General features: G+C 36.9%; 1 protein-coding gene across 1 annotated transcript in view; it reads right to left on the bottom strand.

Annotated features, from left to right (window-relative positions):
- The window catches only part of GUCY1A2 (guanylate cyclase 1 soluble subunit alpha 2), a 152,798-nt gene that overhangs the window by 29,322 nt on the left and 105,890 nt on the right, over positions 1-17,586 (bottom strand).

Here is a 17,586-nt window from a genome sequence, read left to right as displayed (position 1 = left end):
TTTCTCAGACTGGCAGGAAGAGTAGTTAAGTTTTATTTCCTCCATATTTTTCTTCCAAACTCTTCAAGGTCTAAGGTCTTTCTCACTTTGTCAGACAGAGACATTGCAGCGGTGAGAATGCTGAAGACTGAGGCACCAATGATTTTAAAGGTAATTGTATCCTTCTCAAAATAAGGAGGAATAAATCCCCAGCAAATTAAAAAACCCATGCAACTATTTCAGCAACCATTCCCTGTAACTGTCTGAGGTCTGGCAATTGCATAGACCTGTACAGCTCAGAGTCACCATCCAAGTTTCCTTCAGAATGAATAATCAGAGATTTATTCTGCATACATTTTAGCTAACAATTGCGTTTGCCAAAAAAATGATTTTTACAGGTAGGGAAGTCTTTTTCTCTTGTTAACTTTATAACAGTTAAAAATTAAAACAAAGATATTTATATCTTCTGAGGATACTCTTGCTCATAGCAACTTGACTGCTACAAAACTTAAGGTGAAGGAAATAAATAGCAACTACTAAGAGGGTCCGATGGGGTATGAATGAGTGACTTACCTAACACTGTACTCAATAGGGTCCTTTTATTTACTTAATTCACAGTTATTGCACTGTCCTTTTGTCCATCACTCCCTACTTTTTTAATAAAAAATACATATGGACTCAAATACAAATTTAAAAAAATCATTGTTACTCTTTTTTTATGTAAAGAAAATGCCAGCATTTGATAACATTGGTGTCCATGAAGTTCTAAGAACATGTGGGACCCCACATTACTTCACTGACTATGGCTCTTCCCACATGCCCAAGACTTCCATCGTGCAGCTAAGCACTCTTCTAATTTTGTTCCTCTCTTATGTGTCACAGACAAGGAGTTCAGAATTATATCTGCTATACAGTAAGCTCCTGCATAATCTAAGGACATGTTCTGCATTTGACACTACTTACAACATTCTCACAGACAGCCTAAAACCCTCAATCTTCACAACAAGACTGTTAATTACAGACTATGTTGTTTGGTTTGTTTGTTTCTCTCTCCTTCTTTTTTCTTTTTTAAATCTGTGAATAAGAATCACTTTAGTGATTCTTTAAGTTAAAAAGTTCACTTTAATTGAACTTTCAAACCTTTACTATGGTTTGGAAGGCAACCACAGAAATCCTTCAAATCCTCTATTCCATAGGGCTGGGAAGCATCCACTAACTTGGTTTGCCTGCTAACATCTGTGCAAACTCATAACACTTGGGTTATTTTGGTGATCTTTTGGAGCAATAAGATTTCCTGCTTTTGCTACAACATACATTTAAACTCCAGTGCCCATTACCAGTGGAAAAAAGTGCTCCTGCAGTCATGAATTGGGTAAACAGCCCCTCTCCCTATATGTGAGGTCAGTACCTGCCCTCAGTGAAAGACTATGAGCAGGAAGTTTTGCTCACACAACAATGAGCATGCTTTCAATAAATAATAAACAACCTATTTACAATGTCTTGTTCTTGTGAGATGGGAGCTGACTTAGTAATTTTGCACACAATTTTAGGAACAGAGCTAATGAAACCCATTTGGTTCCATTGCTACCCTGAACGTTTATTTAAAAATTTACAAATTAACTGTGTGCTGTAACCTCTTCCACAGTGCATTCAATCACATGTAAAGGCCAGATTGAAACTGTAAGGAAAAGTATTAGTTTTGTTTTCCTCTAAAAACACAGGAATAAGAGTATACATTAGAGAGGATGGAAAATACGACAGTAAAAAACATACTAAGAAAATAAAATTTGCTTTTGCAATATATGCAGTGAAAGCTGAAGTTATTGTTGGTTGTTTTGTTACTTTCATTCTTTCCTTTTCATTACTTCCTTTTATATGGCCACATAGTTTTTTATTACTCAGTGCTTCAGTGACAGATGTGAGGGTTCTTCTGTACTATCTTAAGAGCTTTTTAAAAAACACTCGCTCCTACAATGAAAAAGGTAGATACAGTCTCACAAACACAGGTTAAACTGCATAGAGAGAGTCAAAACCTGTAGTACTCATTGGGTGGAAGAAAGTTGAGGTAGGCTTTCTCAATAAACCTTAGAGATAAATTACACTAAGAGTGGCTTACAATAAAGTTCCACATCTGCTTTATTATATAGTTCTCTACAAGAAAAAAACCTGCAAACACTTATACTCTTGCCATAAAGTATTCCTTAGTGTGCCTTATTATACCAAGAATAACCATTATATTGGTCCTATAGTACTTTTTAGAGAAATATGTTTACTTAAAAAGTGTCTTTCAAGATTTTACTTCAATTGCAGATTCGTTCTTCTGGTCTTTTCCTCACAGAGTTGAAAAGTGCTGTGTTAACAGCTTCAGGCTCTTTTTTACAAGGGAAAAAAAAGTGTGATCAAATTCTTGACAAGAAGGCACTTACTGGGGCACATCAACCTTTCACATTACCTTTGCAGTAAAGAAAATTTGCCTTGGCCACATAACTTAGAACAATACCAACAACAGCTACACAAATATAGTTATAGTTCCCAGGCTATATTGTACATGTAGCCCCTTATCAGCACTCTCTCAGAACAGTCACTATTAAATATTAAAAATAGCAGAGAAAGTGAAAATTAGGTGACAACACTAGGATGCAATTTTTGTCTATCATAACTCTGTTTACTCCTTTTAATATATGTGTAGAACAAATTATACATTTATTAACTGTCTTAAATAGAGCATTTTTATAAAATGCACGCTTTTCATCTGTACCAACTGCTCCTTTGTATGTCCTTGATGATTTGGCTAAAGATAAAAGGGAAGCATGTAGCTGAACTTGAAAATTCAGAGGCATTATGCACACAAATGGAAAGGTGGATCTTTGGAAACTATCACAAAGAGTAGACAGCTGTGATTAAAAAAACAAACAGTAAATACCATTCATCCAAGTGGTAAGGAACAGTGAAGAGACCCACAAAAGCCAAAGACATTTCTAAAGCATGATCCTGGAAGGCACAATGGCAAAAGAGACATGAACAGGTGGGAAAAATACTGAGAGATCTGTGAGAGATCTTTTACATGAAGAGGGACAACTTGAACTGAGTGCAATGAAAAAAGAGAAAAAAAGATTAACAGATCTGATCTCTGCAAGAGCTGTGGTAATAGTGAAGTGGAGAAAAGCTGATGAATCAGAGGTGTAAAAGAAAAGCAGCCGGCATTGATCAATGCAATGTGAAAAGAAAGATGTGGCCATGTGCAAAGCAAAAGAAGCTTCCAAAGCTTGTATTAAGAAAGTAGCAGTATTTGAATATTTCTTACTGGATAAGGCAAAAAGAGCAGAAATGTCTACTACCTGAGTGACCAGAAGGATAGTGATTTTGTTTAGTAGGGATAAAGAAGAAGATTCATAAAGAAAGATGAGAAAGATGAGAAGCACTGGTCACCATCTAAAATGACCAGTGGAAATGTGCCAGAAGTGGCATCAGTGAGAGCTGATAGTGCAGACTAGACTGCAAGAGGAAAGTCAAGAACAAACAGGAACAAGGATGAACAACACAAAAATATTTGTTCTTTTTCAGAACTGAACATTCTGTTACTGAATTCTTCTGATGTCCCCAACCTTAGAAAAATTGTATGTTACTTCTTTACACCTCCTCATTGCCAAAGCATTATTTTCCTCTTTTATATCTAGAAGAACTGGGGTTTTTGCATTGTTTACTTTTGTTTCTTTATAATCTGCTCTTCAACTTTGATTACGTGCAATTGCCTGAATGCCTTCTTAGGCACGATACTGAAAACTGCACTCTTACATCAAAATAAAGCCTATTCCAACTGAGATGAGAGTAAATGCAACACTGAAAATTCACAATCCATCTAAAATTAACTTTATAGGCAAGTGGCAAAAATATTTTAATAATAGCAAATGAATGCAGTGGCATGCCTGAAGTAAATTTCATGATTGCTAATTTGCTTCTTAATAGCTTTTTCTGTTAATCAGTACTCTCAGAAAAAGGAGAAAAATCCAGTCATTTTCATTATGGTCAAAGTTCTTGAGTTTTTTTTCTTTTAAAACCTTTTTGAAAAATGTATTCTCCTTCTTCTTTCCTTATTTCTCCACATAATTTTCAAGACAAAAATTAGATGCAAGTGGAAAGATAGTCTGAGAAGTAGCACTTGTCTACCCAATAACGTTTTTGAAAACCTCCTCAAATCTAAAATTTTTTTGACCAATATATGTTTGCATATTGATAAGCAATAGAATACATTAACCTTATTTCCCTTCAGTCAAAACTGAGACATTGCACTACAAGATTTAAAATAATTCTTTATTAATTAGACCACAGAAAAATGGTTCAAGCTGTAATGATTTCTGAAAGGAAAATTAAGCAGGTTTCAAATTATTCCTCAAGCTTTATATGTACGTGGTGCTCTGCGAAAATATTTGCAATTTTCATAATGGGCTTACAAATCTATTTTAAAAAGCATAATTCATGCTTTATTCAGAAAAAAACTAATAGGCAATAGCATGGAAAATTGCATAAGGGTATGACTGTGAAGAATGATTACTGAGTTGAAAAGAAAACTACTGCAAATATTTCTGCACAGCACCATGTACATGAGAAGCTTGAGGAATAGTTTAAAACCAGCTTAATTTCCTTTCAGGAAACATTACAGCTTGAACCAATTTTCTGTGGTCTAATTAATAAAGGGATTGTTGAATAAATTGAAGGGAAAAGTAGGAAGAAGAAGAGTCTGTGGGTATCTTTCTTTTTGTCTTCCAGTAAAGAGTAGTTGATACTAAAACATGTGAGCAGACTTTCCAACTCACACTAAAGGTAACCATGTAACCTGTCTTCTGATAAGCACAGGATAAAAAAAACATGCTCATTTCCAAAGTTCTCTCTCTGCAACCAGCAACTTTTAGTTCAGGGATTTCCTGAGCCAAAAGAAATTCTTTTGTAGAGAAAAGGTGTTTGATGTTCAGTTCCTCCTCAAATATGAATTACAGTAACATTTCAGCATGCATTCCTTCTTTGCACCACACAGTGAAAGAAGGACCTTAATAAACAGTTCTCACACTCTGAAAAACACACTGCCATGCTAGAAAGAGAAGTCTCAGGTTGTCTCACAGGTTAACTGCATGCAGAAGGACACACAATCCATTTTCTCACGACTGTCTGCCTTGCACAGACACAGATGAAGGAGAGAGGGCAGGCTGGGAAGTAGGTGACACAGCTTGGAAAACAACCATGGGCAGAAGTGATCCCCCACTCAGTCAACCTGGAGCTTTTCAAGCCTCAATAACGTGACTGACTAACAGCTGCTCAAGACTTTGTGCTAAGCTGAGCAGAGTTCAGGGCTGGCACAAGGCAGTAGCTGCATGAAAATAGTTCCAGGCACACAGATGGCCCAAGCCAGAAAAGCAATTAAATACAATAGAAAGCATTCTGCTGGATCAGGACTTTTGGTCTCAGCCTGAATAATGTATGTTGGTATCTGTACAGTAACATTTCTTAGACAAAAGCACTCCTACTTTCTGGCCTAATATACTGATTGATATTGTGTTTCAGTATGGACCTTCTCCCTTCTGTCCTTGCAGTGTCCCTCAGAAAGGAAAAATTCACCTCTTGCACCGTGTCTTAGCTGTTAGTCCATGACACACAGCCAGATAATTCCAAACAGAATCTGCCAAATTCTGGAGGGTGTTTTCTGCTCTAATATTTTCTAGCAGCTTCTACAGAAGCGCTACCTCTAAATCCCAACAAATGCCTTTCACAGGGAAATTTACTTGTAAAATGTCTCAATGTAAAAGAGACTCTCCAGAGCTCAGAGGTCTAAAATCAGGGCCACACACCAGTGAGTCAATGTGCCTTTCTGCTCCTTCAGAGGACTGCAGGTTGACAGGGCTGACAGCTATGTCCTGACATATGCTTTAGTGTGTGGGTTATCTGTATTCTTAGATAGATTTATAAATATCACAGTGCCTTTCTGGAAAGGGACATATGACAGTACAGCTCACTACAGAATTGTTGCCAAGGAACAGACCTGCTCAGAGGAAAATTTAGATTACTTGAATTTCACAAGGTGTTCTATAGAACTAAACTACAGGATACATTTCCTTCCCCATTTGAACATCATTTGGTGAAATAAACACTTAACTTCTTTTCTAATCAGAATTTCCTAGGTTTTTTACTAAAATAATTATTCAACCCATCTGAAGCAAAATACACAGCAAATTATACAAGGACAATGAAAAATAAAGTAATAAACTAATGCCTTGGCATCAATAAATCAATTTTAAATAGTTATTGGGTAAGGCAATCATGTGGTTTGTGCAAAAGAGATGCATATAAATTATAACCAATGTGATGCACTTTGCATATGTACATTCCTGGGCTATGGTCTTGGCATACAGTCACTTCTACTGAATGTGGGAAAAGGAGTTATGAATCATTTCTACATAAAGAAGCCCCAGATTTGAAGGATGAAATTATTTTTCTCTTTCCCTTGAAGTTCTTCCACCATGATCTAAGCTAGCTCTGCTTTGAATAGTGGTTGGATAAGTTAACCTCCAGAGGTTCCCTGCAGCTCCCTTTATTTCACAACTCTATTTCATAACCTGTGTTGAAAAATTATACACCTGTGAGTCTCCATCAGCAGTATGAGGTGGATTTAAATGAAGTAAAAACAAAAACAAAGACTCAGACTAGTTTTGGGAGCTCATTAGTTCTAGCATCAAAGGAAAATTTACACTGGGGCAAATTGGTTTTGAGCCAAATGGGATCATGTGAATTCAGTATGGCACTGCTCAGTGTCTAGGTTAGAAGAGGATTTGGGTCATCTGTAAGGAAACTTCTGACCTGAAATTATTTACTGGAGGGGGTTCTGAGTGGAGAGGTGGGTGTTAAATGACGTAAATGAGAATTTTCAGAGCTGCTAAACAGAAAAATAAAACCTATATCCGTCCCCTACGGTTCCAAAGAAGAAACATTAAACTTAATGTGCTTCTTCATGAGCTGCTTCTCACTCACCAATAAAACATTGCATTTCATTGTTGATGGGGCATTTAATCAAAACCACCTTTTATTGTTTTCTTTAAATAGTAATTTCCACAGTAGGAATTTAATTACTATGTGAACCTGTGTGTTCAGGCACTTAAAAAAGAGCTAATCACTCACACAAGCCCACATAGCAGTGGAGGATTTTTCCCAGCCTCCCCACCACTGACACCCAAAAAAGAAAAATATTCATCAGAAAGTGCTCCTTGATCCCTGGTGTAGGAGGACATCTTTGTCTCACAGTGCCATCATATGACATATACTGAATGGATTGGGTGATACTTTAACAAGGATAAATGACACATGCTCAAAATATTTGAGAACAAAAAAACTGTATGGAAAAAAAAAAGTTTGACCTAAGTGTTTTAAGCTCAAGAATCAACATTTGATACTTTTCCTAATTTAGTAATTTAAGGTAAATTTCACCTAATTGCAGAGACCTAGAAGTTAGCCAGCCTCATTTAAGTTAGGTTTTTAGACTCCTGCTAAACACAGGAGGTAAATAACCTCAGGGCTGCAATTCTTCATATTTTAAAATTGGCACACAGGAGAGGCTGAATCACCCACTCCTGAAGCTGTCTTAACTCTCCTGGTGGAACAGAGAGGGACATTTAATTTTAAGTTTAACCTGGACACCTCATAAACAGACAGCTGAAGAAAGGTGAGATGAATTCAACTGTCAGCCTGGCAAAGTTGACATGTTGACACACTTTTACCTTTATGTAAAATGAGCTTATGAACTCTTGCATAAATCATCAAAAATACTGGTGTTGATGGATGGGACCCCATCAGAAGATCATTCTATTTGTAGAACTGCAGAAATTTCTTCAGATGTTTTAATGTAATGGTCTTTGAATCTAGCCTGCAATCTTTAAAATGACGTTTCCATGGCAGAGTCATGCTTCATCTTTTGACCAGAATACAGGTTCTTATACATTGATGAAAGCCAGATTGATCTGCTTTGGGAAGAGCTTGGAACCAATCAACAAGGATTACAGCAGCTTTTAAATAGAACCACTGATCTGTAACCATCTTACAGTTTTACTACTAGAAGCAACCTTATCTAGCCTCTACAATAATGGTGTCTCAGAGTCTTCCCAATGGCTCCCACACTACTAATGAAATTTAATTGTTGCCCATGTCATTTAAACCTCTATCACCACAAGGTATGTTAATACTTTCTGCATGAAGAGGAGATACATTTTAAGCCTGTAGTTTCTACTAGCTGTCCCAGCTTCTTGCAATCAGCACCAAGGCAGACATAATCAAAATAAAAAATTATTAAACTCCCTGCTTCATATGGACACTGTTGACATGACAAGAAAAAATTAAAAATCAGTGTGTCAGGTTTTAAAAATGTACCTGTTCTTAAGCTGGGACTTAAGACTGCTTCCTTCAGCACTTCTCAGTCTGACAGACAATACAGCCAATTAAATTGTTCAAGAAATGACTGGATGTGGCACTTAGTGCTATGGTCTAGTTGACAAGGTGGTGATCAGCCAAAGGTTGGCTGGACTCAGCAATCCAAGAGGTCTTTTCCAACATAAATGGTTCTGTGTTATTCTGTGACTCTGTGATATAGATAAATACCTGAAACGACTCAATTTATGCCCTCTTTTGGAACAGTAAGTCAAGGAATTACCACATGAAGGATAAAAAGCTAAGGAAACCCCAAGCTGTGTATAAAGACTGCAAAGAATTGCAGGCTGTAATAGCAAGAACATAGTTCGTTTCCTTGTGAAGAAACATCAGGCACTGCTACCATCATAGAGACTTGAATACTAAATGCACAACATAAAAACTCGTTCTCATGCTCAAATAAAAAATAAATATACATCTGCCTGTAAAGTTTTCTTCCATATGACAGCTGGGACATACAGATATTTTACACCTTATAGGTTCCAATGTTTGAACAGCTCACTATACTAGATAATCATTAAGCACCTCACTCTAAAATGAAAATGCTGCTGCGTTCCTTTGCTTGTTCACCAGTTTGATTTTAAGAACTGCAATTTCCATAGAGCGAACACAAGACAATGTAAGATGATGACAATGATTTTGGCAAAATTTACCCAACTCTTATGCCTAAGGCAAACCTCCACAGCTGGCAGTGGCGATTGCATACGAAGGGAAATGAGGCTCTGTGACTGCACGGATCCTATAAACAAGAGACTAAAAGACTTCACCTGGGCTATAATTGGGAAGGGATTTATTAATACTCCTTATTGCCTTTGTACTTCACCACCACAAAGCTGCAAATCTTTGCAAGGTAAGTGAATTTCCTCCTCAGTGAGTTCAGAATACACATTCACATAAAATGATTTTTCTGAAGTCTTTCAGACAGGCAAATCCAGACAGTTGTGAATAACTTCTTCATACAACAAAGGGAATTATCACAAAGAGAAAGGCAGCTGGTTTGCACTGAACTGAGGATTTTAGTAAATTATCTAAGCATTGAGTGAGTCTCTTGATTCCTGTACAGACAGCACTTCAGCAAGTCAATCAAACTTTCTTGACACCACAAAACAAATCATAACAAAACCAAGGATCAGAACTCAGAATATTCTGTACAGCTCGGTTACCTTCACTGAAAATCTAGGTTTAAAAAAGGACATTTGTAAATAAAATGGTTAATGAAATGAATGAAAACTCTGCAACTCATACAAAATGTAACATTTTCTATTCCTAAATTTAAGGTGGAAATCTACGAGTAATATCTGATTTTTATTCAACATCAGATGTACCATGAATAGGAATGAAATATTTCACTGTTGGTTTAAATTGCTTCAGAGAAAATTCTTAACTGCACTACAATTTAAAGAAGACTCAGCATAAATTTGAATGTTCTGGTATTTTCATGACTAGAAAAATTTTGATCTTGCTTTCAAAAAATTAGCAAATGAAGGCCTGATGATGTCAAGAATATGACAAAACCCAAACAGAGACTAATTGCTCTCAGATGAAGGTGAATCACTTATGGGAAGGAAAGATTTCAATGTTCAGCCTAATGACTTTCCTACGTTTCATTCAATGATCTCTCCCACTGTGTCTAACACTCATCCCTCTCTCAGAGACACACTGACAAAGAACAAAGCATGGCAACATATACAGTTGGTTTTGGCTTGTAATTTCTATAAAAAATAGCAATCTTAATGCATCTATTATAATAATTCATTTTCTGTAGGTTATGCATTTTTCAATTGCAAAAAATTAAACATTAATATACTTAGCCAAGATTATCTCTGCCCATCTTCACCAGCTTTTATCAATTAATTCCTATTTCTATAATCACAAACATATAGACAAAAATTTAAGCTATTATTTGTGTAAGACCAGAAAAGAAAGCCAGGACTTTAAACCTCAATTATCCTTGCATGTTCTTTTGAAAATGTAAAACTAATCTAGTTTGGGAGGCAGTAGAAGATGACAGTATGGCGTATGTATAACTTCCTTGTTTGTCACTGCTCTCCAGCCAACCTTTAATGACACTGTGTGCATTTGGCTACTGAGGGGCACAGACCCCCCAGCCCTGCATTTTGCTTATCCAGCATTCTCATTGCTTTCCTCTTTCCTGCTGTTGCTCCCAACTGAATATGCTTTATTTGAAACTTTTCCAGTCAAATTCTTCAACCAAGAAGTGGGCGAAGAACCTCTCTTGGTGCAACCTTTTCTGACAAGTCCCTTAGCTCTAAGTCTCGTTCTTTACTCCTTTCCTCCCAAATGATGCAAGATGCGTTTTCATTGAAAGAATTTCTTTATTTTTTGGTGCCTTGTTCTTTATCAGTGTGTCTGAGAGGAAGATGACTGTGAATATTAAATAATGAAAATTTGATAATTTTTATTTGTATTTAACTTGAGTTGAAATTTGGGGAAAAATGAAATAAAGTAGATGAAATCTTACTCATAGTTGTGTGTAATAAATAAAATTCAGCATAACCTATTTTTATTTATTGTGTTTGTTAATGATCTGCAAAAAACAACACAAAATGCAAGTAAATCCTGCAAACTGAATGCATCTAGAAATATACTCTGAATTAAATATACATAATTTAAAAGAGAAAGCTGGGAAATTCTGAGTGAAGATCAAAATGAACTTGAGATAGCATGCAATCTTATCACATGAAAGAAGTAATCTGGGGTTATGAACATCATCTGACACCTACATAATTCAAGTCAACCTCACTAAGCCTATTAAGTTAAAACTTGGGTACTGTCAACACCTGTGATTTCTGAAAAGATCAAGAATCTCTTCAGAAAGGATTTAATCAGAGGGAAACTAAAAATTTGTAAATGCTTACAGCTTGGCTAATTATTCCTCAATAGGGGAAGCGTGATAATCACCTACTAGTATGTGCAAGATGTTCATATCAAAGAGGGATGTATGGGGACACAACTAGAACTAATACAATTTAAATGAAGACATAGGTAAATATCCAGCTTATGTAGGTATAATAGACTGTACTGTATGACAGTGACAGGTTTTTGAGGTAAATGTGCTAAGTTACATAATTTCATTATAGCACTACTGAAACACTGGAAAACACATTGTGAGGATGCTGACAGGAAGATGGACAGGATGTATTAACATATGTGTCTCTTTTTTAACTGTAACATCATACTGCATTGAAGGACAACTAATTAAAAAGTGATGTTACATTTGAGGGTTTCAAATGACGGCTGCAAAGTCTGTTTTCCTGTCATCCTTAAGAACAGATGGGGTGGGAGAAATATTTTTTAATGTTCTGAAACCAGTTAAAAAACCAGAATTTTGAATTTCAGCTCAAAGAGAAATTGTGTACCTTGGTTCACATTGTCTTTAGAATTTTATTAAAACTAAAAAAAATGTAGACAGCAGCAATGTTGAACCAATTTTACTCATGCTTTAAACTCAGATCTTTAACTTCCTTTCTGTAATAATCATACAATGATCAATGATCAATGTCAACAACATACTTTGCAGTGACAAGCACACCCATGAATAGCAAAACAGTGTAAGCTTGAGAGAAAACATTTGTTTTAGAAAACAAAAGTTTTAGACAGTCATCCTGTCATGATGAACTCTCAGTTCTGTTACTACACTGCAATCATATTTAGTCATGTTATTTAGGCATTGGTCTGCTCCTCACCACAGATGATCACAGCTAAGCTTCCTGTGGATAACTAACAAAACAAATCCTTTCACAGGAAATACTCTGGCAGCTGCACATTCAGCCTCCATGAGAATGACAGGAAGAATCACCTCACTAAAGGGCAGCAACCTCCAAAGTGCAACATAATGGTTGTGCTTTTAAACCATTCCACGTGGTTTTGAAGCACCTGCCCCAACTGCCCCTATTTACTTTACATTGCTTCACTTTACAAAATGGTTTGTTCTGCATGAACTAGAACCCTGTTAAAGGAAATTAAAGCAGTAGCTCTTCTCAAGATGTACACCAAAGTTAAGACAAAATTTTATGGGCATATCAGTTTGTAAATCAACATTTTATCTTTCAGATCTGTGGAGGCATTGAGTATGGTAGAGACATTTAGTATCAGGAACAAAATCACTTCAAGTAAAAATCTCAAAAACATTAAGTATAGATGCAAGGGTCTCAGCACAAACTCCATTAATCCACCAATCCTTTTCTGTTGCAGTGATCTACTTGAAGAGCTGGCACACTTATTGTGCTATGAGTGACAGGGGCAACAGCAAAACTAACTATGTTATATTGGCCTTTCATTCAGCCTGTGATTATGAATTTAAAAATGTAGTTGGTAAAATTCTAATCAGTGACTGACATTCTATAACAATAAATATATTACCAAGTAAAAAAGTTATGGGTCTCTTAGAAATATTCTAAGGACTGAAATGTAACTTTTAATTAGAGTGGTAAGGCTAGTGAAATCTAGAGATTCACTTACATAAAAATGCTGTAGATGATCCTTGAATGAAATTAGTCAAAACATATTTAAGATTTCTCATTGCAAAAGTGTTTAAATCCCAGAAGCTTTCCACATTAAGGGTTTGGCTTCATATACTTCAAAGCTGTAGCATGTTAAATTCCAATTAATTCATAAAAGGTAGGCAGCGTGTGTACAAAAGATATTTGCAAAAATGTCTGCATTTTGGTGTGTCTCAAAGCTCATTATAAAGCAGCTACTACAGTGGACTGTGTCTGATAAATCACCACAATTTTTCTTCATTTAGTGTTACTTAGAAATTGATCTTGGTTTGTAAGCAATTTCAGAGAATCCTAATTTACTTCTAGTAATCCCCATGGGAAAGATGAATAATGTTCAGACTACATTTTCCACAGACACCATTCCCTATTGTAGAATTGTGGGAAGAGTAATGAAAACTCTTCCTTTTCTCTGAAATAAATAAATTAATTTCTATAGAAATAAATAGAAGCATTCTTCAAATCAAAAACCATCCAAATTCATGCAGCTGAACTTAACATGCAAATCTGAGCAAACAGAAGCAGTCTTCTCCTTTAAAGTGTGCATTTTATTAATGTCTGTCTAAATCATAGAACAATGTATCTCAAAAGACATGCAGATTTTTTTACAAATTATGCTTTTGTGTGAAGAACCTGCTAGGAAGTACAAGGAAGTACACTTCCACATTAATCACAAGAAAATGTTGCCAAGCAAACCCAAGTTCTTTGTATCTCTAATTTCTGCCACACTGAGAAAGGCTATTTTAAAATTTGAATACCTTTAAAGCTATTACCTGCACTGCACATTTCAGTGAGGCACACAGACTCCAAGCAGTGTTAAGATAAGCTTGTTCAGATCTGACCCAATATAGCCATAGAATCACAGCACTGCTGCTGGGTCGGTCCAAGGAGGACTGTCCTGACACAAACCATGGCAGTGCTCAACACCCATAAAACATTGTCAGAACATGGCAAATGAAGAGTAATAGTTTTCCAGCCTTCCTTGCTTCCAACCAGCTCTGAGTCTTCTGAGGTAAGAATACATCACCTTCTGCTGAGTTCCACTTTCTGCGATGCCCTTTTTAGATTGTTATGGCTGCTCAAACTAACTGGAGCAAACCAGAACAGATAACTCTGACATTTGGCTGTCCCTGAGTTCCAGCATATTTCTGGTCATCCTTCTTTGCAGCAGATTTTTCAAAGCTATGCACTGAGTGGATTCCTCAAATGTTCACGGGACTGAAGGGAGGCTTTGCTGTAACCTTTGTTCAGGCACTAATTGATGGCAGCTTGCTTGACTGCAGCTCCTCTTTCCTTGGTCTGTCCTCCTGGCTGTAAGTATGAGGGGATGATAAACCTGACCTCTTAACTGCTCAGCAAGAGTCCCTTTTCCCCTCTTCATAGTCTTGATTTTATTTAAATTAAGCAATTCATTACACAATTACATACAATGAATTTTTAAATATTTTTCATAAGAATGGAATCAGTTCTGCTCAACCTGGAGACATCTGGAAACCTTCCCCAAAAATGGTTTCTAAAACTAATGGTTTTGAAAATGTGCCATTTCTGTGGGGGTCACAAGTGGTGCTTCTGACGTCACCTCAGTGCAGTCCTAGAGGGTTTAAAACAGAAGGTAGCATCAAAGCACATGATCTAGCTCCCTGCTTTTCCACCCAGTTAGCCCTGTGCTCACACCCACAGCTGACAGCACGCTGCAGCAGATCTGCATTACACACAGAGCAGTGTTCAAACCCTGTTACCGAACTCTCACTGACTCAAAAGGTGCCTGGGAAAGGATTTGGGCCAAAGGCAGCGCAGGACAGCAGAGGGCAATGCAAGATGGTGAGCGGACAGTATGCTGTGGGATGCTTAGGATGCCTGGGTTTAAGGAGAACAGCAATTGGGAAGGGAAGAGGGACTGTGGCAGTTAAGGCTGTGACACAAGATAAAACACAGGCCTTTCTCAAGGCATTCACGGCAAGGACAACAACACATGTTCATCCATACTAAGCCACAGTGATCCTAAACGCTGTAGCTACCAAATCCTAAAGGCCATAACGAGTATGTCTGAGCATAACCACACAGAGCAAAAGAGAATCTCACTTATAGAAAATGACTTAAAAGCAAAATCCAAGAGAAGACAAAATGAATGGGAGAGGAGGAGCATGGAGCAAGGGGACCAGTGACAGTCAAGTTTTGGTAAGCTAAGCCCAGAGTGAAACATGGCAGTAACAGAAAAAATATGCACATCTGTTTTTCATACAACAGTAAGAATTCCAGATGTGTCACAGTATCCATGGGAAAACTGCAATTCCTCCAGTAGTAATGGGCTATAAAGGTATCAACTTCTGTTAACCCAAACTAATAAGAGAACACAAGTCACGCTGTCATTTTGGAACCTCGTCCAACTAAATTGTCAATATGCTCAGGAAGTAGTTGCATTTGGATTATTCATAATGCTGTCATGACAGTCTATGACACATCAGGGGATGGACTTAGCAATGTTTGCAAACCGAGTGAATCCAAGTGAATGCTTTACAGAGAGGGAAGCCCCATATTGACATGTGCACGGACATATCCAACTGAGAAAGCCACAATTCCAGTTAAGATTCGCTCTTTGCTGGTGTTCTTGGAAAGGAAGTGACAGAAAAACTGGTATTACAGGCCTCTCAGAAAATTCCACAAATTTCAGTGCTTTTTACAGTCTGTAAACTTGCTATTCAGTTCTTATGCATGCAGATTTGCTGTTCAGAGTTGTTTTTACTATTGGTTTTTTTGTTCCTTTTCCACTTCTGTGGAGGAGAGAAGGAATGTACATACAGAAGAACTTTCAGGAAGCCATCAGGGTTCCATATTGCTTTCTGATCTTCAGAAGATCAAACTAAAAGCAGTCATCTGGTGCAATATGGCCATAGCTCCAAACAGGCATTCACAATGTCATTTTTTGGGATTCAGATGCCCACTAAGCATACAAGAGATTCTAAAACATGCATTTATTTCTCACTTTCTAATTTCTCAAAAACACTTTTTGATTCCTCTTGCAAAACATTGTTTAAAGCTTAGATTTCATTTTAATATTAGTGTTATGTGGGTTGTGCATTGATGATTTTTGCTGTTGGGGTTAGCAAGAAAAAACATTCAGTTTCATACACATTGCATTTTTAAAACATCTTTTCTGAAAAACAAAACTGAAATGACAAAACAATGACAGGCTCAAGAACATCCATTACTCTATTTGGGGCTTAATGGTACTCCCTGTTATGGAGCGTGGGATATTTACCTTTTTCTAATGTAAGCCATAGAGGCTAAGCTTGGTTTTCCCCACTCCCCTTAAACACTGGCTGGCTACTCTTAATAAAGTTTTCTCTTACCAGAAATCTTAATCTATTTAAAAAACCCATAAAAGAATGCATTTACAATAAAGCTTGGCTTAATATGAGCAAAATATTTCACCAAAAACAAATTAAAAAAAAGAAACCCCAGGTGGCTATTATTACAGAACTGTCAAAACCAGCAACAAGTATGACATACACCTACCTCCCACTTCTAGGTGAAGGGAAGTGGACCCTACTCTACCTCTATCCAGGATGCAATGCTTTGCCCTGCTGAAAACCAGACTGGAAACTCTGGACTGCCTTATAGATTGCTATTTGTAGAGTGTGGCTCCCTAAATTTGTGAAGACATAACAGGAGAGACAGCTCTACTGTGGGAACAGCCTTCCTCCATTCTGCAAAAGGTACATTTGCAAACAATCCCACTGATTCTGAATGGCTGTTCATTTCTTTTTAGTCATCAACAGTCAGACCAAAAAACTTATTCAATGTGTTCACAAGGGAAGAGATCTTAGCAAAATTAATCTCATCTCCTGTAAACAATAGCCTTCGTGTGTGAACAAGAGTAGGCTTCATTATTTAGCTATTTGCCATTCATTCTCATGCCTCTAAAGCTTTTCTTCTGTCCAGAGAGCAGAACATCACATAATTTAGGTATCCAATATACACAATGCAACAAATGGCAAACATCAAGGAAAAGCTCATGAAAAACAAAAAGCCTAAGAATTCTTTGGCAAATGCTCAAAAGTAATGAAAACTCTGAGAACAGAAGAAGAATGTTATAGTGTCCTCAATATTTTTATGACTAGCAATTTCATAAGCTTCCTATGAGTCTGTTGAGGAGGAAATGGGAATGTATAAACAAACCACAAGGACACGGTCTAGTGGTGGACTTGGCAGTGCTGCGATAATGGTTGGACTTGATAATCTTAAAGGTCTTTCCCTACCTAAACAATTCCATAATTCCATGATTCTATTCTATAAAAATCTGTAGGGTAACCACACTGAATAGATAGCATGATCTCAGTCATAGCAGACAAAATTTTTGTTGCTTTTGTTATCTGAGCTATCCTAGCTATTAAGTATGTCATTCCTTCAGAAAAAGGAGTTGACATTTAGCTGCAGAGATCTGTGACTAGGAACAGGCAATAAATTAGATAAGAATGTAAGAACAACTGTTCTGAATCAGACCAAAAGAGCATCTAGTGCAGTACTGTGGCCTTGGAAGCAGACATAACAGAGATCCCAGTATGCAATGGATGGTACCCTGGAGACAAATGGGGTTAAATTAAGGACTCACTGAAGCCTTTGA

This window comes from Camarhynchus parvulus, chromosome 1 (genome assembly GCF_901933205.1).
Source record: "Camarhynchus parvulus chromosome 1, STF_HiC, whole genome shotgun sequence".
Classification (NCBI taxonomy): domain Eukaryota; kingdom Metazoa; phylum Chordata; class Aves; order Passeriformes; family Thraupidae; genus Camarhynchus; species Camarhynchus parvulus.
This window is presented reverse-complemented; position numbering and strand designations above follow the sequence as displayed.